The sequence below is a fragment of the Spermophilus citellus genome (genome assembly GCF_964194105.1).
Source record: "Spermophilus citellus genome assembly, chromosome: 15".
Taxonomy (NCBI): Eukaryota; Metazoa; Chordata; class Mammalia; order Rodentia; family Sciuridae; genus Spermophilus; species Spermophilus citellus.
This window is the reverse complement of record NC_138195.1, coordinates 93,571,201-93,596,833: the sequence shown is the minus strand read 5'-3', so window position 1 is coordinate 93,596,833 and position 25,633 is coordinate 93,571,201. Positions and strand designations below refer to the sequence as shown.

General features: G+C 49.4%; 1 long non-coding RNA gene across 3 annotated transcripts in view; it reads right to left on the bottom strand.

The window, feature by feature from the left end:
* Window positions 1-13,205, bottom strand: part of LOC308634164 — a 46,871-nt gene extending 33,666 nt beyond the window's left edge. The window contains exons 1-3 of one of the 3 annotated variants that reach the window (XR_014018965.1): window positions 12,772-13,205; window positions 8,603-8,908; window positions 7,259-7,392 (exon numbers count right to left, since the gene is read on the bottom strand). This is a non-coding gene — a long non-coding RNA (uncharacterized lncRNA). Of the gene's footprint in view, window positions 1-1,455; window positions 1,613-7,258; window positions 7,393-8,602; window positions 8,909-12,771 lie in introns of those variants that run through there. The other 2 variants (XR_014018966.1, XR_014018967.1) reach the window with 2 other exon arrangements.
* Between the last annotated feature and the right edge of the window lie 12,428 nt (window positions 13,206-25,633).

Sequence of the window (25,633 nt, the reverse complement as noted above, 5' to 3'; positions counted from 1 at the left end):
GATGCTAAAAATCATTGTTCACTTGTGAAATGCAAATTAAAAACACAGTGGGACATCACTTCACAACCACATAGATAGACATGATCCAAAAGACAACCACAAGCCTCGGGAGGGGCTGACACCCTGAGCCCTCCCCTTTGCTGATGGGAGAGTGAAAGGTGCAGCTGCTCTGGAGGAGTTCAGCAGTTCCACTCCTAGATGCCTTATCAGAGGAAGTGAAAAGCCATATCCACAAAAAGAACTGCCTAACAAATGTTCACAGTAATGCTCCTAATAGCTGAAAAGGAAAGCAACCTAAATGTTCGTCAGCAAATGAGTGGATAGACAAAATGTGCTGTTCCTGAACCTTGCGGGGAAATGAACCAACACATGTGCATGGTATAACAGCAATATGCTCAAAAGCTTGCCAGGTGAGCAGGCCAAACACACAAGCACGTGAGCAGGGCCCCATTTGTGTGAACAGTCCTCGATAGGCAGATCTATGGACAGGGTGCAGACGAGTGCTTGCTGGGGCTGGGAGGGAAAGGGCACTGCACACGGACCCAGCGTTCTGTGGGGGCTGATGAAAGTGCTTTAAAAATTAGATGACGGTGGTGGTTGCACAAGTCTGCAAACTTATTAAAACTCATTGCATTATACCCTTAAAGCCAGTGAACTTTATGGTGTGGAAAGTATACCTTAATAAAGCTATTACACCAAAAACCCAAAGGAAGAGAGAGAAGGTCACTTCTAAAGGTTTTTCCAGGAGAGCATAAAAGCCTTCCCAGAAGTCTCCAACAACCTTTCCCAGGTCTGGCTCAGGTCACATGACCATACCAGCCCGTCAGGCATGAGAGGGACAGGATCGCCCTTGATCAATCAAGGCCACCTTTGCAGCTGGAGGTGGATGGGCACCAACCAGGTGGGGTAGCACAGGGGAAACCTAAGAACATTAGATTTTCGTGAACATAGGACAAGCAAGACCTACAGTTGGGTACACAGCCACCAGAATCTGCTCTGAGTGGCATGTGTCACTGCACCTGCCCTGGAGGCCGGGGGAGGCCTGGGGAAGCAGAGGCGCTTGAGAGGGTGGTGACTGGAAATGCTGCAGCCCTGCACGGGCAGCTGGTGGCTGGAGTGTTCTGGAGAGAGAACACTGGGTCACAGTCAGGCCCTGGGTATGGCCAGGAAAAGCAAGAGAGATCAAATGAAGACTCCAAAGGACAAGAGAAGAAGAGCTGCCCCTCGTGTCCCCACCTGGGTGCGGAGAGAACTCGCCGTGGCCTTAGGAAAGGATCCAAGAGAAGCTGGCTTTTGTTCAGTTTCCATGGAGAGCGGGAGGGGACGGCTGAGGTGCTTGCTCTTGGGGTCACCCACAGGCAGGATCAGCCCCAGCATAGTCAGGTGGCACCGAACCCTTTCTCCCTTTGAAGCATCCAACTCTTTGCTGATGAAAAGCTTCCCAATGCCACCTACCTGCTCAATCCCTCAGGGAGCTGCGAACACCAGACCTTTGAGGCGCTCCCAGGCAGCTCCCTGCCCTCTCCCCAGCCATGCCTGGGCTCCCGAGGCAGCACCTACGAGGGCAGCAGACTGTGTCCACTCATCTTCACCTGGGGATAGCACCCCCACCAGCCTCACAGAGCCACCACCTCTGACTCTCTCATCCTCAAGGCTGCCCCTGCCCAGCCCAGTCCATGTCTGCTCAAGGCTGTCCACGGGCATCCTCTCGGAGTACCTGACAGGAGTGTGTGGTGGTGTGTGTTGCTCTGTGTACACAAGGAGCTTGAGAGTCCAAACCCGAATAAAAAGAGTCCAACTGAAGAACTTGACAAATTTAATCTACAAAGCATCTCTTGATGATCTTGCACTTCTGTTAGCCCCCCTTTTTGATCTTCCTGGAAATAGGGTTCTTGGGTTAGTAAACATCTGAGAGTCATTGCCTGTGAACTTATGAAATGTTTCTTTTATGCTCTTTTCCCTGAGGAACTCCTCAGCCTGTGCCACCCAGCCTTCCCCGCCCACTTCCGGAAGGCTGGGTGCTCCTGCTGATGGACTCACGGTGCAGAAGAGTGCCCTCCCTCCCCGATGGTGCCTCCTTCTTCCCCTGGATCACTGTACTCACCAGGGCACTTCATTGCTGTCTTCAATAGCTCACAAGTGGCTCCTTCTGGAACTGGTGGTGAAGCAGCCCGTGGAGCAGCCAGTGGGGGTGCGGAGGCAGCAGCGCTGGCAGGAACCCCTGGAAAGCCGACGGGGTGCTTTGCTCCTGAGATGCACTAAGTGCCCACTGGCCTGGGATCCAAGGTCTGGGCTTGGGCTGCCTTTGATCCGGGCTGTCTGCTGCCAAGTCTCAATTAGATGGCCTGTAGTACAGTTGGTTCTGGCACAAGTGCTGAGAAAAATAAATCAAAGGATTCTCCCAAATAGTGGTGAGTCCCTGACCACCATATTTGGAGAGGCCACAGCCCTTAGCTTAAGGCCATTAGCACAAAAGCCCATTGAAAAGCCATGTCCTCCAAAGATGTCTCCAAAATGTGTTTAGGACCTGGATTCCACACATTTAGCCACTGTCTAGCAAATGCAAATTGCCCAAACAAAGGGGCCATGCAGGGCTTTCCAAGGACATCAGCCCAAGCGCCCACCACGTGTGTGGGTTCAGGGAGGAGGGGAGTGTTGGCTGCAGAAGCCCTGGGCAGAGCTCCTGCTCAGCACCCGCTGCTGCCAGCCCCTGTGCTCAGTGCTCTTCATTCAGAGAATTTGCAGGATTACACTTATTCGTGACGCGTTTGTAATTCCACAGTCAGAGGATGGCTGAGGCAGAGCATTCTGCTCCCTTCCCTGGAGTTCTGGCACCAGCCTGGCCTCCAGAGACCATTGGCAAGGTGCTTACTAAGTGGCATGGTGCAAAGTATAAACCTTCTGATGCACTGTGGGGATAGGGGCTGCACGAAGCCCCCGCTGCTTAACCTTCTTAGCCTACCCCAAAGGGTCTAAGTACAAGTTCTTGGGTCAGTGACTGTGATACCTGTTTCAAATTCTGAGAAATACCAAGAAACACGGGGGGACAGGGAGCAGACAGGTGAGCCCAGTACTGACACTGGGTTGGACGGTAATATGGCAGATGATGAAATCAGTCTTTGGGACATTTAAGAGTGTACTCTCTAGACCCACCCAGGGAAGGCACATGGCAAGAAACTAACAGAACTACCATTTATAAGTGAAAGCTCCGTGGGGGGTGTGGCAATGATCCTGGGTCTTCAGCACATGTCCTGGCTGCAGGGTGCCCTGGGCAAGCAGACTGGGTGTGGGTGTAAAGAAAGTCACTCTGGTGGGCGATTCGCCAGACGACCTCAGGTTGGCTGTGAAATACAGGGCAAGCTTCAGGGTTGGCCATTCCCCAGCCTCTGCATCTGAGACTTTGATGGGGGACCCACCCTGGTTAGAAACTGAGGATGAGTCTCATTCACAATGTCAGGAGGGAAGTGGGTGGCAGGTGGCCAAGGGGGCAAGGGGACACTCTCTAATCCACGGAGAACTCTACATCTCAGAGCACACCAACTAACTCCCAGGCAATGTCATCCACATGCTGATGAAACACCCAGACCAGCAAAACCACCAGCCCAATTCCATAAGACCTCATATTCTAGTTAGCAAAGCATTTTACTTCTTAACGTTGTCCTTGAGTAGGACAGCCCTCTCGTGAATGAGTGAAGTTATAAATGGGTGCAATCTCACTGGAAATGAAGTAAGAAAGGCTTGGACTCGGGTATTAGACAGCTGTTAATGTTCTAGTCAAAAGTAAACTTGCTTGACAAAGGGAAGCTTCTCCATTATGACATTAAATTAATCACAAGCCTGCCTGCACAGTTCTATGGGCATGGGCCACCCTTGCTCATTTACATACTGCCCATGGCTGATTTCTTCATAAGACAGAGACAGTTGGGTGGCACAGTGGCCCCAGAGATCTGCAAAGGTTGAAGCATTGAATACCTGGTTCATGTCTCAAAAGTTTCCCAACACTTGGTCTCCATCAATCAAGAAAAAAAGACTGGGAAATACTCCTGTTTGTTTACAGTGGTTTCAGCACGTGACATCCTTAAAACATGCACAGGTTTGAAAGTTGTGTGGGGATGGGGCAGTGTGCAGGGCCAGAAGGAAACTCGGGGAATCCAGGTATTTAGGGACAGAGAAAGGAGACGTCAAGAGCTTGCAGAGACCCTGGATGAGGTCTGAAAAAACAGCTCTGTGGGATCTTGGTCCCTGGAGACTTTCCTGAGTAGGGATGTTCCCAGGGACCAGAGGAGAAGGTGGGGAGGGGGCTCCACCTGTAGGCTCCTGCATACAAGAAGCTGGTGGTAAAAAATGTAAGCAGAACTAATAGATGAGCCCAAGGAAGTTTGTCTCTGGAGGGAGGAGAGCAGGCACCTGCCGCAGGTAGGAGAGCAAACCGGTGAAGCTCACAAGCTCGGGGGGAGGGAGTTGCCTGATGCAGCCTGGTCAACACTGGCAGAGGTGACTCCAGGGTGCAAGCCCCTTTAAAATTAAAAACCCCTCCTCCATGCAAATCTACTTTGGTTCTCTTGCTTCTCAGATTTATTTCTGGCAATATCTTCTGTTTTCTTTCATTCCCTGAAAAACACAACTTTAAAAAAATTTTAAAAAACCTATATTTCCTAGTAAATAGACCCAACATCATTACTCTCCTTGCTAAAATTGAGCCCTTCTAGGATGTCAAGGGTGAAACAACCCCAAACAACCAGCTGCCCAGCAAAGGAAGCTATTATATAAGGGCATGTTGTGAATTGTTTTCAGGATGTGAAAATATACACTTTAATTTCACAAGTTAGTAATTAGTATAGTAGGATAAAGTCATAATCCAAAACAATAATCTTTATTACCAAAATAGAGATTAAACACAATTAAAATGAACAATATCACCAGCCATAATTGCTAATCAATTTGCTGAGAAGCTATATTACTGTAATCTTCCTATCTCCAGTTTACCCTTCCTATATTTTTTCGCTTTTTATAATGTAAGATGGAGACTACTTAAAGGACCATCTGCAAAGCCTTTTTTAAATCATAGGCTCAGCACGGGCCACACCCTCTGCCGGGTTTCCATCCTCCAGGGGAGTGGGAGCCCCGCCCCTAGCAGGGAGGTCAAAGCCACGTGCCCTGCTGCCCTTGCGTCTCTATCTACAGCACCCTAGTATCAAACACCAGACCAGCAACACAGCCTCCCGTGCACAGAGACCAGAGTGCACGCCATGGTCAAGCCCGAAAATAACAACTTCACTTTCCCCACCCATGATTAATCCCAATACCAAGTAACCGAGAATCCAGAGTTACACGCTGAGTTTATTGCATTTCGCTGTTTGAAAAAATGACATCAGCAAGATGAAGCAAGAAGGTTTTGAAAATCAGACTTTAGTGCTCACCTCATTTTCTTTTGAAGTGTGGCCACAAATCACCTCTACAGTGGAGGCCCTGTGTCTGCACACAGAAAGGATGGAGTTCGCAGCCTCGGGCCACCCACCCTGGGGGCTTGACTGACCATGCCTGGTCATACAGAGGCCCCCGCCGTGGCCTGAACGTCTGGGTCCCCTAAACTCAATGAGGTGACATTGGGAGGTGGGGCCCCCAGGACGTGGTTGGGGTGTGAGGTAGATCCACCTGAACAGGATTAGTCCTCCTATAAAACAGCCCCAGGCTTCTCCTCCCACCCTCACAAGAGCATGGAGCAGAGTGTCCCACCTGTGCCCCCGAAGCAGGTCTTCCCCAGACACCAAACCAGCTGGCCTCTCCATCTTGACTTCCAGCCTTCAGAACTGTAAGAAATGAGCTGCTTTTGTCTATACCCCACTTGGTATGTGGCATTTTGTTATAGCAGCTTGGAAGGACTGACAGTCCCTTGGGGACACAGTCCCTGAGCGGGGGGGGGGGGGGGGGGGGGCGCATGGGTGCACATGGCTTCAGAGAGTCTGGCTTCTGTGGGTCTGTGGAAATCAGACTGCAGGTAGGACAAAAGCAGGCCGAGGGGCACACTGGCCCTTCACTCGGCCTCTGCCCATCTTCCTCCAGCTCTGATGGAAAAGACATTTAGCCTGGGGCTTCTAACGTGAGCCACTGCAGCAGGCCTAGATGGGCTGGCTGAGCAGTGTAGCTCCGCCCAGCTCCTCATGCCTGCAGAGGAAGACAGCCTCCAGGGCCACACTGGGGCCTCAGCCAGCCCGGCCAGGGTCCAGTGTCACTCAGGCCTCCACCCCGTGTCCGATGGTGAGCCGCCCTTTGCTGCCTCTTGGCTGGTTAGCCTTCTGACTGGCCAACAGGTTAGGCAAGATTTCCACAGTGCACCCCACTCCTCCCACCCCAAACCACTAGGGCACCAATTCACTGCACAGAAGGAGGTCCACAAGGACCTCTCAATGCTGCCTCGGTGGAATTTAGGGCCAACCGATGCACTTGCCATGAGAAACCCTGTGAGCCACAAGGAGAAACCGAGGCTCAGGGAAGAAAAGGGCCAGAGGCCACACGGCAGTTCCTGAAAAGACGGGCCTTCGCTTCTCCCCTCCTGACTTCCCGCAGGTCTCCCAGGGACACCGTGGGTTTAGCAGGGCCCTCTGCTGCCCCATCCCCCACTGTGCATGCTCAGGACCAAGGACTCTGCTGCTTCCAGGCAGAATGGTGGCATTGTTCCGTGGGTTTGGGCCCCACTCCCAATCCATGCTTGCCTGAGAACCCTGCCCCAAACTCTGCCTCACTCCTGCTCTAACATAGCAGTCAGAGCCTGCCTGCAAGGAAAAGCCTCCACCGGAGCCCAGCCCGCACCACAGGAAAAGCCTGACTTTGGGTGGATGAAACAGAAGAGCTGAGCAGGTAGAACAGGACTCACATGGACCAGACCTGAACCAGTCTAATTCAGTTTGGTGGGAGGAACAAAAATCCCACCGAGCTTTCTGCTCTAAATCATAGAAAACTCACTCCCAGTATCCTGTATCTCCCTCCCTCTAGGGATAAGATTCCACACCCACCCCAGGTTCAGGAAAACAGGTATGGAGTTGAATTTGCTTTATGATCTCATCAATTCTGAGAGCCAACAAATTTGGAAAAATAGCTCCTTGGCAGTACTGAACTTGATTTTCATAAGGGGAATTCCATCAGTATTTAAATTCAATTTGGATTGTCGTTGGATCCTTAACACTGGTCGCCTATCATTTCCTGTAAGGAGAAGGAAGCAGAATAATTTTTTTTTTTTTATTCAGGAAAAAATAAATACCTGAGGACTTTGAAGACCCAGAAAGCTTGGGATCAAAGACACAGTCCCTTTCTGGACTGCTTCTTTCTAATTCCCGCCTTGGCCAACTCTCCCCGGACTTCAGCATCCGAGATCAAGGTCTCTGCTGGTGGACTCTGGGAAAGAAATGAATATGAGACTCACAGGTGTGACCTTGACCTCAGAAAGTCCTAACTCGACCCTCAACGACCTCCAAGACTGAATGACCTGCCGTTCCCAGGCCCCTGTGTGGCGGAGGCTCCCAGAGCGCCCTCCCCAGCCCCCGCAAAAGGGCCATCTTGCAGAAGCCGGGGCAAGGTGCACGCAAGGAGAGGAGCAGAGACAGAGGATTTAAAACTTTGCTCATAGATATTCTTCGGGCGATGTGGAATCAGCTCCTTTGTTTGTTCGACAATGGATCTTATCTTTGGGTGAGGGCTGTGTTCCGGACTATTATTACCCTATATAAAAGGCTCCCGGCTTTCTTCCACTTGTTCAGCAGCACCGGAGTGGCATAGCGAATTTAATCGAAGACCCAGCTCCTGGGAGAGTCTTCCGAGAGGCTCGGGCCCTCCTAATGCTGTTATCTCCCCTTCCTTGTGTTGAGGAAGCATAAAAATCACAAAAAAGTCATTCTGAGTATATTCTTCCCGATAATTATTGTCAGACTCGGAGATAAGTGCGCAACGTGATGTAATGTGTGTCAGACGGGCCCCCTGAATGCAAATCCTGCTGCGGCCTGGGCTACACAATGGTGGCCGACATCGCTGGGGCCTCTGCATTTTCCCGTAGACAAGAGAGGGCTTTGATTTTTTGTGTTTTGATAAGGCACAATCTGGGAGCCTTTATCTCCACTGTTATATTTAAAGATGACATTCTAGCCCTGCCTCCCCGCCTATTGTTTTGACCCCGATTATCTCCAAATGTTGTTGTTTAGTCAAACTCACCAGCTTAATGAAAGGCCTGCTCCCAATTTAAGGAAAATTATTTAAATGCAGAGTATCCTATACACTGTGGTTTCAAAAAGAACTAGGTGGTTAATCAAAAGTTAATTGTATAATTCTCATGCAGATTAGGGCCTCTTGCAAATGAATCCCAGGTTGTGATTATTAAAAAAAAAAGAAGAAGGAGGAAAGTGCGGAGCAATGCACAGGGGCCTGCAGCCTGGTAAACAATCAGCCCCGGCTTAATTTGTGGTAAACAAAGTGCGGATACACTAGGGGTCTCCAGAGGAGAAAAAAAGGTGAAAATAAATTAAAGCACAACATACAGATGTGATCTTTTTGTTTGAGGCCATCTTTCAAAAACATAAGCTAAATGAATAAAAAGAAACCCATTAATATTTACCGGAAGCCAGAACAATGCAAAGACCAGCCAGTCCATCACTGTCCCACGGTTTCAGGTGGGGGCTTGGGGCAGCAGATGGCCACTCTCCTCTGACATGCTGACTTCGGTGGCCACTCCCCCCTTGAGGAAGGGACACAGTGCTGCTTTGCTGAGGTCTAGAGGTGCACCTGAATGCCCTGCTTTGTCTTCCACGAGAATGTCAAATGCCTGATGGTGAATAGTCTTCAGCCCATCAGAGATGAGCCACAGGGGCCTGCTGCCGGCTCCCAGAGGAGATGGCCGTATTGAAAGTGGGCCAGGACCCCCCTGGAATGTGGAAAAGGAAAAGAAGAGACCCAGACCAGACCATCATCCCCTGCCTTCCCACTGCCTGGTACAGCAGGTGAAGTTAGGTGACAGCGCCTGCCGCAGAGTGAGCCCTGTTCTGCCCACCACCACCTCCAAGAAGGCGAGGCTGCCACGTGCTCTCATCAGTTGCTGGAGGTGGGGACAGTGCAGGGCGGGTGGGACCACCACTCTCTGGGCTAGGGACAATGCTCAAACCTGCATCCTTTCCTCCTGTTCTTGAACATGGGACTCCAGGCAAGCCCGGGACAGGTCAGGGGCATGATCTGCCAGGACAAGTTGCAGAACTGGCCAGGCATCTGTGCATTCCCGCCACTCTCCTAACACACAGCATTAATTAAGTCATCAGTTCCCGGGCTCCCAAATTCTGGGCTGAATTTAAAAGGCATTTGAAATAAATTCCTCTTGCTCTCCCATTGATCAATGACATCCCTGCTTCAAGGAAATAATTCTGAAAACCATAAATAAAGAGAGGGTGCAGGCCATGGCAGGGTCACTGGAGGAGGCTCATTCTTCAACCCCACCCTGCAGGATGAGGTGTCTCAGCTGCTCCCCCACCACTAGCCCAGCTGGGCCAACCCAGAGCCACCACTTGTGTGCAGGAACCACAGTTCCTCCTATCGCTACAACTGGCACAGAAGGTAAGCCAGACCCCAACTCCTGAAAGCCACTGGTGTCTCCAGCGGGCCACACAGTCAGTGTCTTTCCCAGTTGCAGGCTGCTATTGTCACTCTTTCTTCTGTGCCTACATTCCCTTCCTGAGGTTGTCAGAACAAGGTCCGCAAACTGGTACTTGAAAGAGAAGTTTATGCTCTCAGAGTCCAGAGGCTGGGAGCCTGGTACCACGGCGTCTGCAGGGCCACACTCTCTCCAAATCCTCCAGGGGAGGCTCCTTCCTCAAATCTTCTAGCTTCTTTGGCCCCCCAGGTCCTTGGCTTGTGGCCAAGTCCCCAAGTCTCCTGTGAGTCTGAATTCACGCAGCCATCTTCCTATGAGGGCGTCGGTCAGCATGCTGTCCTCTCAACCAGTTATCACATCCACAGAAATGCCATCTCCAAATGAGGCCATGCTCTGGGATGCTGGTGTTAGGACTTAGACAAGGCTTTGGGGGAGGAAGGGATACAGTTGGACCATTGCAGAGCAGCTGAGCTCTAGTTGAATGCATCTCTTTCTTTCCTCCCTTGATTCCTGTCCCACACCCCCCTCCATGTACGTGCTCCATCTTTTCATGCAAGCTACCTCCTGAAAGGATGCCCTTCAGAGTTCTAGACAGAATTCCACCACCCGGGGGAGCTGCCTGCAAGTGCTGGGGCAAAAGGCCTTGCAGAGTGAAAATGAAAGCAAATCTTCCAAGATGCAGGTCCTCACCAGCCTGTCTGAAATTACTACCAAACCAAAGCAGGCTACCATCACAGGCCAGATGAGCCTTCTCCAGGGCACTCCCAAGGCCCTCTGGGCGTCCCTGCAACTTCAGAGTGCACCATCTAGTGGCCCTGCTGGGAAGCGCGCCTCATGCACAGCGGAACTGGCCTTAGCTCTTTCCTCTGGGGCCTGGAGAAATATTCCGCCATCACTGCAGCAAAAGAAACGGGCAAACTGACTTTTCAGCTAGCACCCGTGCCTCTCCGGCAGTGTTGCCCAGCTGTTAATTCATGCAGAGAGAATCTTAATAACAGACTGAGAGGAGCCCCTGTTCACTAATGGGATGGTGATGGAGGAATCACTGGGCAGTGCCAGGGTTTTATTGTTCTGAACTTTCACTTAGGCCACGGCAGCTACCTCATAAATCTTAATAAGTCTTACGTTAGAGAGAAACCTTTGAAACTAAATTGCCCAGTAATACCCATTTTCCAATCAAAACACAGGGGAGTCTTTAAATATTCACCATACATAACTAAAGTACGTTGTCTGATACTGGCCGCCACCCACACCTACCACCTATCTAGTGACCCCGACTGTTGATATTGATGTGTGAATAATAATACTAAACACCAAAATATAAAGCTTCTAGGGAGGCCTAACTAGGCTGGCATCAGTCCTTGGAAAGAAACTAGTTTTATTTTTTAGTTGTAGATAGACCCAATGTCTTTATTTTGTTTATATATACATAAATTTTATGTGGTGCTGAGGATGGAACCCAGTGCCTCACACATGCTAGGCAAGCGCTCCACCACTGAGCTACAATGCAGCCGCTGGAAGGAAACATTTCTAAGAACCGATTCTGAAGGGGGATACTTGTCTCCTCTCCCCAGACCTTGAGTGTCCTGCCTTCTCCCACGGGAGCTGGGGAGCAAGGTGGAGAGTGCCAGAGCAAGAAGGAGGAGCATGCGCTCTGCAGAGCAGGAGAGCCAGGTGGGCAGACTGGGGCTGGGGACCCTGCATCCTGCAGCTACAGAAGACTCATGCTGCCACCCCCCCCCCCCAGGGCCACCTGGGCCACACAGACCTGGGGAGGCAAGGTGAGCAGGTGTGACCGACTCTGGGTCACATTTTGTGCTCCCACCCAGGTCCTCCTGTCCCAAGGCTGCAGTGGCACAAGCTGAGTGTAGGGGACTCCTAGGGGAGCCGGGCCCTGTGGCCCAGGCTGGGGCTCAGGGAGGGGCAGGTCAGTGACGGGTCTGGAAAGAGGCAAGCTGAGGAGCAGGGACCAGAAGGGCTGTTGATCATTGGGACAAGGCCCCTGTCGGAGGGACAAGACATTTGACTATAGGAAATCCCAAGTCATAAGTCACAGCAAATGTGATCAGTGGTATAACTATGGCTTCCGTGTGGAAATTATCCATTAAAATGCTTTGTGGAAGGTCAGGACTGTGTGCAGAGTGCCACTGACCCCACCCTTCATGGGGACAGAGGAAGACGGGAGTATCGGGGCACATTAGCCCCACGAGGGAGCTACAAAGCAGCCCATGAGAACCAGTGGCCAAGGGGCCGAGAGTGCTCCTTTCCAGGCAGTTCTGCCAGGAGAGAGGCTGCGCAGACTCCCCTCCTGCTACAGGCCAGAGATGGAGGCCAAGGGCCAACCTGTGCCTGGAGGAAAGCAGTAACTGCAGCTCTCCCAGACCTGCTGGACCTCTGTGCTCTCCGCCACCCTGGAAGTCCATGGCCACCCTCAGCATGGGCAGGCCAGCTGTCGGCCCAGCTTGTGTGGCAATGGAGGTCCTGGGCCAGGGACACAGGCCAGCTCTCCAAGGCAGGGTTTGTCAGAGCAGCAGAGCCCGGTGGCCCTAACTGTCCTACATCCCACTCACTGTGGGCCTTGCCACCATGCCAGCAAAGGCAGAGAGCTAACGGCCTGCAGAAGTGACCCACCATGCACTTGGGACCCCAGAGGGAGTGCCCTGCTCTAGAAGAAGGAGGACAGAGAAGAGCCAGAGTCCAGGTCCCTGGCAACACCCCTGCTCCCCACCGCCTGCCTGCAGCGAAGGGCGCTGCTCGCCCTCTGGTGGCCAGCCCCGGGATGGACACATCCACACTGCCTGGCCCAGACTTCTCCACACCCATCAATCAAACAGAACAAGGTCAAATGGAAAGTATTTTTAAATGCCTCTTCTGGGTTACTATGGCAACTGGAAAAATTTTTAAACCAAAAGTATGATTAATCTGCTCATTGTTCCATATTAATTCGGGAAGGAAAACAACTTCATTTCCACTTTTTCACATGCCCGTGTTTTCTGGTGCACATATTTTTAGCTCAGCTTTCTTCCAACTGGAGGTCCCAGTAGGCTTCTGTGGGCAGCACAGGCAGCTCTGGATGTGATAAACTGGGTGTGAGGGGCTCCTATCCCCCTCACTGCTCATTCCCCAAACACGTCTTGAGCGGTTACCTTTGGGGGAAGGTTCTGGAGCCAGGCCACCGGCTCAGTCCTGGCTCAGCCCTCTGCTAGCCTGGAAGCCCTCGGAGCTCACATCCTCATAAGCACAAGTCACAGGACACCGGGGCTAATTATGTGAGGAATAGATGAAGGGCACCTTTGGGAATCTTCATTTAAAATTTCTGCCTTGAAGTGTCGTATAGGAAAGTCACCAGTACACAGAGGGACTGCCGCTCGGTTGCCTGCTGGCTGGCATCTCCCAGGGGGTGGCACGTTTGGCGTAGTGATGATGCAGGGTCACTGAGCAAAGCCCACGCTTGCCCACGTCCCTTCGCCTCTTCCTGATTCCCTTTTCTGTCCAGGATTCACTACGTTTAGCCTTGTGCCTGCTCCATTCCCCACAGCAGGGCCATCACTCCGACTTTCCTTGATCTCGGAGACTGACAGTGTTGAGGAGGGCTGGCCAGATACTCTGTAGAAAGACTCTCCATTCGCATTGGTCGGATATGTTTCTGTTATTAGATTGGGGTATGGGCTTTGGGCTACCGTGGTCATGACATGGCACTTGAGAAAGGCTTGCTGACTTTCGACGTTGACCTTGATGATCTGGTGGAGACAGTGCTGTGAAATTCCTTCCCCCCCTTTCCATTCTGTACTGGTGGAGGGCACCTGCTCCGTGACATCGGCCACACTTCCAGAGTGGGCAGCTACACGCACCTTCTGAAGGGCAGAATATCAATGTGCATTATTTGGGATTCTTCCGCAGGGAAGGCTGGGCTCTTTTCCCCGACTTGTGTATTAGATCAGTTATTAGTGTCAGCCTGGACTCCTAGAGGTTTCCTTTACACCCTGAGCTGTAAGTCCCACCTTGTCTGTGGTTCAAACTGTTCCCGCTTTGGCCACTGGGACTCTTTGAGTGAGACCTCGGGCTCTTGAACTTGCCCTATCCCTCTGCCTTCTGAACTCTGCCTCCCTCCTGGCACGACAGGATGTCCTGGGCTCATCTCACTCATTTCCTGCCCAGCCCTGGAGCTACCCGTTGCTCTGAGGAGCTCTGGGTGTTGGAATCCCTGATGCGGACCCGGGGCACTCTGGTTGCTCTTGGGGTTACTGGTTTAAGGGGCACTTTAGGAATCCAGCACCCAGGAACTGCTCAGTGATTGCTGGCTGTTAATATCATTGCCCAGTCGACGTTGGGTGAAGGTCGGGGGCACAGCAGAGTAGGCAGCAGTTCTCAGTGAACTCACAGCTGGGGCAAAGATGCATTTGTGAGGAATTATGCTCCACTGTGAGGAGGGCCTGATGGATGCCCACCAGTGGCAAGAGGTACGATAGAGTGGCTTTAAAAATGGCCCCACAGAGGAAGATGAGTGTGCATTATCATCGCTAAGCCATTACGTGAAAGAAGCAAGCTCAACAACTCGTGAGCTGCTCGACCCCACCCACAGTCTTCTGTGGACGAAACCTGTGTCTGGAATGATGTGTGCACACCGTGATGCCAACTCTCCTTATCTCTGTGTGGTGCTACAGAGGGATTTTTACTTTTTATTTAAATTTTTGTGCTTACCTACATTTTCCAAGATACGTTTGTCTCAATGCTTGGCAATGTCTTAAAAGATTAGGAGCCACAGGAAGAAAGGAGCTTGCGGCCTTGGATGAAGGTCCCACTGCACCTTCTGAAACAGCAGGCAGGCCTGGGGACGGCCCTGTCCCTGGGCAGTGGCAGGTCAGTCTGGCTGCTTCCCCAGCCTGCCTGCACCTGCTGGCCCTGGTGAGTGGTGGGGTCAGTGATCTTTGGGGACTGACAGACACATGGGGGGACTATTGACCCTCCATGAGTACAGGATTTACAGCTATTTTGTTTACCAGTACCTGAGGGAGCAGAGTAGATGCTCAATAATCTCCTTTAAATTTGTGGAAGACCTCTAAAATGCTGGTACTTACAGCGTCCTAATCAGAAATGCATATTTTGTTCTCGGACTTAGAGGGCTGCTCTCAATCATCTCTCACTGACCATCACCTGAGTTGAGTTCTCTGTCCTGTCCCTCTTCCTCATGGCCCTCCCACCAGCTCCATTTTGGAACTCTTGGGGTTCTCCTGACTCACAAATTCCAAGTCAACACCCAGTGGTGTTCAGGGGAAGGCTGCCCTGCTCCATGCCCGCCTTCACCCTGCCCTGCCCTCAGCCCTAAGCCCTCGGCCCCAACCCACATGCAGGGAGAGAGAGCCTGTGGCCAGGTCTCCTCGCCCACTCCTGTTGGCCTGGCCTAGGGAGGAGGAGGCAATGAGAGAGACCAGACCTGGAAGTAAGTGTCCCCCTGGCTCAGGCCCAGCCAGCAGCCCCCCCTGAGAGGGCTCAGGCCCTCTCCCAAGCTGCAGCCAGGGAAGTCAATGGGGGACCCCAGGATATGGAGACTGTAAGGATGTTCTGTGCTGGGCTGGGGTAACAGACCTCACCAGGGTCACTTGTGGGGACCTGTTGGGAAGCAAAAGTGAGTGTGCAACCCCGGGGTGTCCATCCCACACCGCCCTTGATTCATAGAGGGGAGCAAGAGTGATCCCTGAGCCAATGGAGGGTCAGATGAGCACCCACCTGACCTGGGGGCCCACTCCTGAGATGGGGCAGGACCCTTAGCCAGAGGAGGCCCTGAGCTGACCATGTGGAGTGAAGGACAGCTTTGGAGGACTGGCCTGTGCACACCGGGGATGTGCACCTGAGTGGGCACCAGCTGCCTGAGGCCCTGTCCCTCTGCAGGACGTCTCCGTGTGAACAGCGAGAACTCTGCAGACTCCTGACGTTTGCCCACCTCTGTGCCTCTCATGCTTCTTGGGGGTCCCTCAGAGAATCCTTTAACTCGCCCCTCTGCCTGCAGGTCCAAGTTCTCAACGTGGCGTGGAGACTGTGGGGCGTTTGCTTTTGCACAGAATCCAGGAGGCCCGGAAGAGAGGCCCATGGGAAGGCAGAGAGGCAGCTCCACTCCCAGTGCCTGGCAGACCCTCATCCGGGCCACCTGGGCCTGGGCGGGGCCCTTACTGTCCTCAGGCCTGTCGTGCCAGCCCATCCTGTGTTGGCCTTTCCTGATTGCTCATGGTAGTAACTTGAATTTATAGCAAGGGTGTTTTCATGCTTCTGATTTTCACTCTAATTTTTCTGGTTGTTCTTGAGGCATAAAAGTTTTTAAATTTTCTTGGCTACTATTGATCTTTCTATTTATGCAGCTTTTTTTTAATTGCAAAGAAAGTCAACTCTCCTTTGGGAAAAGTATAATAAAGTTCAAATCCCTCCCTAATACCATATACATTGTAAGGGGATTAATAATCTAGTTTAAAAAAAAAAAAAAGAAAAAAACAGAAAACCAGGGAAACATTTATATTGCCGGGAGTTGGGGAAGGTCCTGTCAAAATAAAGAGCATTCAAAATAAATAAAAATTCAAGTAGAAAAAAATTATATACTAGACCACACAAATCTCTAAAGGTTGAGACTCTTATCTACATACATCACCAAGAATGAGTTAATATTTATTCTTAATAAAACATTTTTATGAGTCAATAAGAAAGAAACATAAGTGAGTAAAAAATATAAACAGATAATTCACAGAAAAAATTAATCAAAAAATGTTTAGTCATATGAGTTAATCAGGAAAAATGCAATTTTAAACAATAATATACTGACATTTTTTCATCTATCAGTTGGAATAAAAACAGAACCTATTTTGTGGGTGACTTTATAAAGGAACAGGTACACTCACATGATGCTGATGAGAATTTAAAGCAACATCATCTTTTTATAGGCATCTGCATTCACTATTAATAATTTAAATGCAGACATCCTTTGACCCAATAATCACAGAACTAGATGACATTTCTATTGAAATATCTGCACATTGCAAAACAAATATCTAAACAGGATTCCTACTGCAGCACTACTTGTTGATTATAAAAACATGGGAAAGACTTAAATGTGCATTAGTGGGGGTGGTTAAAACAACCTAGAGCACCATATGCTTCAGAATGTTCTGCTACTAGTAAAAGGAATAGAGATTTCCAATTGCCCTAAAAAAGAACGGCGTGCACAAAGTGCTTAGTGTGAGTAGAGAGGGGAAGAGGGAGAGAAACCAGCTGTAGAAGGGTAGTCATGATTGTTAGTTTAAAAAAAAAAATACCTTCTGTTTGTACCTAATTTTCTCCTCTCATGTTAGTTAATGAAAATTGTCTCTACTTTGGTGATGTCTTTTTTAAAATATTTTTTAGATGTTGATGGACCTTTATTTTATTCATTTATGTACATGCAGTGCTGAGAATCGAACCCAGTGACTCCCACGTGCTGGGCAAGCGCTCTACCACTGAGCCCCAGCCCAGGCTTGGCGATGTCTTTTTAATGCAGAAGAATATCATCCAATTATTTTATATAATTTCCATGTTTAACTTTTTTATTTTCTCTTTGACAATTTTATTTGAGAGAGTGACCTTTTTAATGTTCTGATTAATTAATAAGTCGGAAATTTTTGTTTGTTCAAACCCATATTCATAGTTTCTGATTTCATTTGAAACTAATCTGAGAATACCTCCTGGTCAAGGTCTCCCTCTGGGAGCACCCTGAGAGTCCCTGGAGGGGGTTTGCATGGAGCCGTGTGTGTTAGTGCCTCCTTGAAGATGGGACACACTCTGTCAGCTATGGCAGCAGCCAAGTCATGCCTCCTTACTAATTAGATCATCTGAATGTTCTGCAGTTAGTCCATTTCTCTCCTACTTTGTTCTCCCATAGACTACAGACACGAAGCAGCAGCAATCTTTTCTCCATTCCTCCTGTTCTCCTCCTCTCGGTTAGACCAGCTGGTACCCGCTGCCTGGAGGCCGTGGTCTTTTACAACTTTCCTAAGACAATAGTGTTAGAGGTCTACACCTGCTTCTGACTGGACATGCCTGTAAGAGGAAGCTCTTCCTGTAAGACGTCCTGGAGCCTCGCACTGCAGAGATGTTCAAATGGCCTCAGTTGTTCCATTTTTCTTCCTTTTTCCTAGGTGGGAACAGTTCTGTCCACGGCTGGACATGCATCCCATCAGCTGGTCCTTCTTCTAGCTCGCTGGTGGCAGCAGGCCCTCTAGGCTCCTGTCTAAATGGGAAGGTGAGTGCTTGAGCACAAACTGCTGGGCTCCTACTGGGAGAGCTGTCCAGAATGTCTATGAGGTCCACACAGCAGGCTTGAGAGGATGCAGCTTACCTACCCCTCAGACCAGGCAGGACCTAGGAGAATGGTCCATCTGGCTGCATGCTTCCAGCTCTCTGCCCATCTCTGCTTCTGCAGAAGGTTTTCCTTGGAGAACCAACCCAGCCAGCAGGCTGTGGGCTTGCCCATCCCCTCCATCTGCCTAGGCTGGAAAGGCCTGTCTCCGGGGAGGGAGAGCCCAGCAGCAGATAGGAGGCATGTCCATCTGGAGCTGTCTGGGGACTGTGGCTGAGTGTCCTGAGCACTAGTGGTCAGCACAGCCTCTGTGTCCAAATTTGAGTGCAAACAGCACAGAAAAGGAGGGCACAATAGCATGTCCAGGATGCATTTCCCAGCCCACCCCACTGACAACACACCTGGGGCAGCCCTCGTCCATCCAAGATGAGAGCTGGGAGCATGATGTGTTCTGTGGGGGACACTAGGAAGGTCACCCTCGTGCATTGCTGGTGAGCATGCACATGCAGGACGAATGGGGCAGCAGCTAGCAAAGCTTCCCGTGCTCACCCTCTGCTCCCACTATCGGGCTTCTGGAAGGTACCCTATAGATACCCCCTTCAGCAGTATGAAAAGAGAAATAGACAAGGCTATTGATCGCAGCATTCAATAGCAAAGTATTAGAAAGCACCCAATGGCCATGTGGAAAAGAGCGGCTGACTGGACTGCAGCTTGTGCACTTGATAGACAGCTGTGCGGCTGCACAGAGGCAAGCTCCCTGTGCCTGCTGGGGAGCCTCAAGGGGCCCTGTCAAGAGGAAAAAGAATGGACAAAAAAGGTACATATGTGCTGGGTGCAGCGGCACACGCCTGTCATTCCTGTGACTCAGGAGGCTGAGGCAGAAGGATGGCTGTTTTAAAGCCAGCATCGGCAACTTAGAGAGGCTCTAAGCCACTTAGTGAGACCCTGTCTCAAAATAAAATATATTTTTTAAAAAGGGCTGGGGATGTGGTTCAGTGGTTAAGCACCCCTGGATTCAATCACTGGTACCAAAACAAACAACAACAAAAATATATATATATATGTGTGTGTGTATATATGATTTGTTCAAGAAAAGGGAACTCTAATAAAATTCACTGTTTACTCATTTGCACAGAGACAGGAAGGATAAGTCATTAACTGGTGGGACTGGCCCTGGCCCTGGGGTAGGAAGGAAGGAGGTGGAAAGAATAACGTTTTTGTAGTTCTGGCTCTTATAAAAGTGTGAATTCACACTCAGAAAAAAAAATAATGAACAAGAAAGGGAAGAAAAACACGAATATAGTATAAATACATATAAATATAAACAGAAACAAATTAATCTAAACACATTACAAGTAAATGACATAACATCTGAAGAAAGAAAAAGAGAAGAACTAACCCAAAGTAACTTTGAACTAGGCCTTGGGTTCATACTTTGGCATGTTGGACTAAAATCAAACCAGAAAAAATGTTGTAAAATTTTTTGAATTCTAATTAGTCACTTTGTTTTTCATGGTGGTGTGGGTTTGCAATTCTAAAACTACTTACTTTTTGTGTATCTTTGGATTGAGAAAATAGGTAAACCGATAGTGAATAATGACAGTCAGGCTTTTCACTGCTCCATAAATTCATAAAAGTGGAAAGGAGGAAGGTTAGAAGGGACTTTGTGGGAGTGGATTGGAGTTTGGAGGTATTAGTACGTATGGACAGATGTCTAGAGAATCAATGTATAGATAAATAGATGATAAACAGATAGGTGATTGGTAGGTTGTTAGATGGCAGAAATAGATGACAGATGAATGCTTAGATGGATAGATGGATGGGTAGATGGATGGAGAACAGATGGTAGAAAGAGAGAGATGTGTGGGTGGATGGATGATTGACAGATGGACAGAGAAATGGTGGATGTATGGATGGATAACAGGTGGTAGAGATATACAGGGGATTGATAGATGGACAGAGATGAATGTCAGATGGACAGATAGATTGGTAAGTAAGTAGGCAGACAAGCACACAGGTTTCCTATCTCTATCTGCTTATGAAAAGGTCTTGAATGTTTGTGATTGGCACACCCAGAGCCCAGATGTTTGTTTCTAACTGCCATTTTCCAGTAAAATACACCAGTTCTCTTGGAGAAACAACTGGTTTCCAGGCTGGTGAGGGAAAGAGCAAGATAAGCGCAGAATGTCATGTTGTGTCAGAAATTAGGAAGCGTCCAGAGAATGAGGAAGAATATCAAAAGGACAGCAGAGCCTGTGGGAAGAGGGCGCCAGAGGCCAAATCCAGACCCATGGAGCACAGGATCGATGATGATAGTAACAGGTTAGCCACACAACAGACCAAGCAGCCATCAGTCAGAACAAATACAGATGAATCAAAAAGAACAAATTCTGAGAAAGAAAACCTCTTCCTGGATATAGAATTCTAGCTAAATGCAGAGGGAATGTGCATGGGGTTTTTAAAAATCATACATTGGGTGGCCAACAGAATGATCATTTCAGGCGAGAAGCCTACCTGTGTGCTAAGACTAGTGGGGAAAATTCCAGGAGTAAGAGATGATTATAGCGTTTCAAAGAACCACCCCCAAGATACTTAATAACTAGAACAGCTAAATAAAAATAGCTGTGCAGTAGGGAAATCCAGCAGATCCACCTAGCCAGGTGGACATTCCCATAACCAGTTGTGGACAGAGACATCCTCTCCTGCTGAGATGCCCCCGGGCCATGTGTCACTTTCCTTCCCTAGAGTGCCCCAATAACACAGAACCTGAACTGAGCCATAGGAGGTCGCAGGCTGACCAGACAGAGGGACTTCTGCACACTTACTGACCTGTGCTCTGCAAAGCTGTCAAAGTCATGAGAGACCTAGAAACACGAGGGAGAGTTCCAGGTGAAAGGAGGCCCAGGAGATAGGACAGCGGAGTACAGCGTGGCTTCTGGACCAGCTCATGAGAAGGAGAGGAGTCGGCCGTAGAGGACATCGGCAGAGGAATGGGTGCAATCTGAGCAGGGTCTAGAGATTAGACCACATTATTCCATCAGTGCTGAGTTCTCTGCGTGGATCATTGCACCGTGGGCATACGAGAGTTCTCTTACACAACACGCACTGAAGCATTTAGAGAAAAAGAGACATCGTGTCTGCACTTTATCCTCAAGGGGTAAAAATAGTAATATTTTAGAGAAGAAGAGCATAATAAGCAAATGTACTCAAATATTAACCTTTGGGGATTCTGGGTAAAGGGATCCTTGTATGAGCTTTGCAAGTTTTCTGAGTTAAAAATTGTTCTCAACAAAAGGGGAGGGTTGTTGTCTGTTTATTTAGTGCAGGTATCTCTGTGCACAGCATATAAGAAGCTCCTTGGAAGTGACCCCACTTGAGATTCCAAGCCAACCTTTAAAGATGAGTCAGTTCTTCCTCTGGGGTCTGTTTGAGAGGAGTGTGGCGCTACCAGTCCCTGGAGGATCCTTGCCAAATTCCCTCCCTAGAACCCGTTAGAGCTTCTAGAGAATGCCCAGAGTTCCCGTTCCGTAACACCCACACGTGCTCCTTGAGAGCCTGGCCTGTACTTGGAGTTTCCAGGTTCCATAGCCCACACTCCTTCCTATGTGGTCAGACTCACTCTGGAGGAAAAGAGCCCCCCATAACGGTCCCTTCTAGGGCAGTCACGTGGGTCTGCTCCAGGGGCTCAGCATGTGTTCCCAGCCTTGCTGGAGAACCACCAAGAATTGGGAGCAGTTTTACACACACCTGCCTGCACATCAGCAGGCCTTACAAAGTTCCACAGCACAGTTGGCCCTGAGAGGCACACAGAGCCCCGAAATCTGAGGAGCAAAGCCCGTGGTGCTGCCAAAAAGATAACCGAATGCTGTGCCTGCACAGACAACAACAGACCCAGACCCCCTCGTCACCAGTATTGAGCATACACTTATCCACCAGGTCTCTTGTGGTCCCAAACCATTTTTCAACCTTTTTATAAGATGGATAAAAAGCTAAGTAGCCATTGTCGATTTCAAAGACAAAAATACATTTTCAAAGAATTGTTCCTAGTTTAAAACAGGTGGGCAAGCTCTCTGCTAAAGGTCAGATACTACATGTCTTCAAGGTTGGGGTGCAAGATGTCCATCCAGCCACTTATCTGTCATTGCAACATGCTGACGGCAACATGTCCACGTATGAGTATCATGTGTCACAAGTTATTATTCTTGGACTCTCCTTTTCCCAACAATTTCAAAACTATTCTTAGATCATGAGCAGTACAGCAAGCCCAGAAAGCTAGATTTGGCCCCAGCGGCAATTTGTTTGGCCCCTTGCTTCAAGAAGGAACATCTCAATCCCAACAGAGCTGGGAGGGATCTTGGACATCAGCTGACATTCAGAATGATGCAGCAGAGGCTGGATTCTAGGAAGAGAGGAGCGAATGCCTCTATGCCAGCCCACAGCAGGCTGCACAAGCGAGCTTCCTGCACGTGCAATGTGGATGTCAGCCTTTGGGACTGTCCCATGAGTGGTGTCCACGTGGAAGTCTCCCTCCCAGCTTGACTGATTGGACAAGCCAGCTCCCAACTTCCAAGAGCATCTGTCACCAGGGCCGCTCTCTGAACAGATGCTGGGCAGCCACCCTTCTCAGAGCGCAGGCTGGACAATCTCACTTCCACTCCCTCTTATGTGGGGTTGGTGGCCACAGGTGTGGCAGACAGGGCCGAGCTTACCACACTCAGCAGTGACAGAACACAAATGCCAAAACACCGCAGAAGGTCCTATTCGCTGTGACCAACCTAAGAGGACACAGTGAGTTTCAAGTTCTGCTTCCTACTCAGATGGTAGCGGCCGGAATCTTCTCAAAGTGCCAAGAAGGGAAAGGGAACCTGTCGTGTCCCACCCTGCTGTGATGACAGGGGCTGCCCTTCGAAGCCAGGCGAACGTTACGTAGCAGGGCAGTTGGTTCTAGAGCTGATCAAGTTGCTTTCTGTCCAGAATTGAGACAGCCAGAATATGGACATGACCATGTTTTTCTCCTGGGTCTGCCACGTATGGGGGCTCCCCGCCCTGAGCAGCGTCTACAGTACCAGCATGTTGGAGCTAAGAACCTCTAACCTGCACCAGCCTTGTCTCACCCATGAGAAGCCCCAGCCTGGCAGGTCTCATGCGTCCTCACAAACCCACGAGACCACGCTCCATCAGCCCCGCTTTACAGAGAGGACCCTCCAGCCAAGGGCAGCTCACGAGCTGCCATCACACAGTGAGGGGGGAGCCAGGGTTCACGCATGCACTGCAGGACTCACGGCCCCTCTGCCCAGCTCTGCGCTGCCCAGCCTGCCTACCACAGCACACTCCTGGGGTCCCCGTACATCATCAGAGGGTGAATTAGACTGAGGATTTGTTTTCTTTAAATATGAAAATGGTAATTAGTGTTTTTAGAACTATGATAACCAGGCTTCCCATCAGCTGTGACTGCCCAGTGTCCACCCTTGTCCATTCACATGCCAACATTCATCCCACCCCACTTTCTGGTGCTTGAGGAACAGAAAGGTGGTCACTGATCCTGATGGCCGTCTCATCTAGAAGAGGGAAAGACAGGATGGCACAGTATACTGTGTCTGTCCTGGAGACCCAGGGCCTTGGAGGGCACCGGAGCTGAGAGGTTGCAGGGAAGACAAGGTGGGCTGGTGGCTACCTAGGGTGAAGGCAGAGGCAACCAGGGGAGGGGGCAGCATCAGAGAATAACAGGAAGAGGGCCCGGGGTGCCTGCAGAGCAGGAGAAGAGCGAAAGATTGCAGAACGTCCCGGCTGCTCCCAGAAGCCCTGCCGCCTCCTCCTCCTGGTGGGCTCTCTGAGACCTCACCCTCCTCACGCCCATCTCCCCCGGGCGTCCTTGAGCATGTTTGTCTCTCGCCTCCCGAAAGTCTTAATTAAAATGATTCCCTTAAAAAACAGTCAAAAAAGGAAAACACCCCAATAGAAAAATGGACAAAAGACATGAACAAGCAACTCACAAAAGAATACTCCCAGCCCATTACCATATGAAAACCACACACCCTCACTCAAAATCCAGGAAACAAGATTTTGGCAGATTTGTAAACTAGGAAAATGTCATTTACTGGTCATGGAAAAGGTGCAATCTGGAAACATGTAACAAGATCTTAAGATTTTTCACATCTTAGACCCTTTTAATTCATTTCTGAGAGTTTATCTTAAGGAAATAATAAAGCAGTTCTACAGTGATACTATTATGAACCAAACCTGAGCTTAAAAAAATGCAAAGACTTAAATACTTGAAAAAGACCATTTATGGCAGAAGGTATGGAAGCTAAATTCAGAAGCAACTTAGATTTTCAGCATTAAGGAGCTGATTAAATATGAGAAAGACCTATTGTACAATGTACAACGTTTTACCTACTAAAACAATGTCTAAGGGAACTTTAAATGATCTAGATATTGATGTTACTTTTTAGAAAAAAAACTATATTTGTAAAAGCTTATGCATATTTATATATGTAAACTGTAACCTTATTTTCATAAAATATAGCTCAAGAAGATAGACTATAGATAAATTTATACATATGTGTTACATATGTATAAATATCATATATGTCATGTATGCACCTATAAATATTACTATATATGTAATAAATATCTATCTTGATACAAACATAATATATACTATATACATATTATAAGACTATATTACTATATGTTTACTAATAATTCTCAGTGAATGATTAATTAACTTATTTTTATTGCCTCTTCTTTTCCTACATTCTATATTCTATAATAAACATGTACTTTTATAAGGAGGAGTTGTTTTTCTAAGAAATTCAACAGGGCACGAGGGCAGACGGGCCGCCTGGCTACCTACTGCCCCTGGCATCTCCCCCCACACTACAGCACATGCCCCATTGTGCCAAGCACACCTGCCACAGCACGGTCCCAGGAGGGAGGTTCTGACCCCATCCACAGCTGTGACCCATCCCAGGTGTGGGTAAAGGTGACCACCCCAAACCCACAGTGGATATGGCTGTTTCCTCAGCTTCTCTGACCCTCTGTTGCTCATTCTGAACCTGCCTCAGGCAAAGCTCGCAAACAGTGCCTGGCACTGGGTAAGCATACAGCCAAGGTTTGCCACCCTACCCTGTAAGCCCCAGCACATTGACAATTGTCGGTAAGGACAAGGACCAATCACACAGAACAGCTTCTGAGCTTGTGATTTTGTCATTAGCCGGAGAGCAGAGCTGCTTCCCAAAATGTAAAGGTCTCCAGGGGACTCGGCTTGAGGAGGTGAGTTCTAGACTTGCTGAGGTGTCTGGTGGACAGGACTGAAGCTGGGGAAAGGGAGCAGCTCAGAGACCAGGTCTGGGCATCAGAGAGACAATGTCGTAGCAGCCAGAAGATGCCAGGTTATCTGAGGGAATGTTGGAGAAAGCAACATGGAAAGAACAGGGTGAAAGAGAAGAAGCCCAGGAGAGAATGATGAGGAGATGGGGAAAAGGACAGAGCAAGACAAAGGAGTCGAGGAAGAAAGATTGGACAAGAGCTAGCCCTTGGGTTGGGCCAAGCCCGCGTGTGCGGAAGAACCCGCTGCGACTGGGTGCCACCCGGAACCCGAGTGAGCTCACTCTTCCCAACTGCTCATCCTTAGAGAGGTGGAAGTCATCACACACACCTTAGGACGGTGCCTGTCACATAGTCGGGAT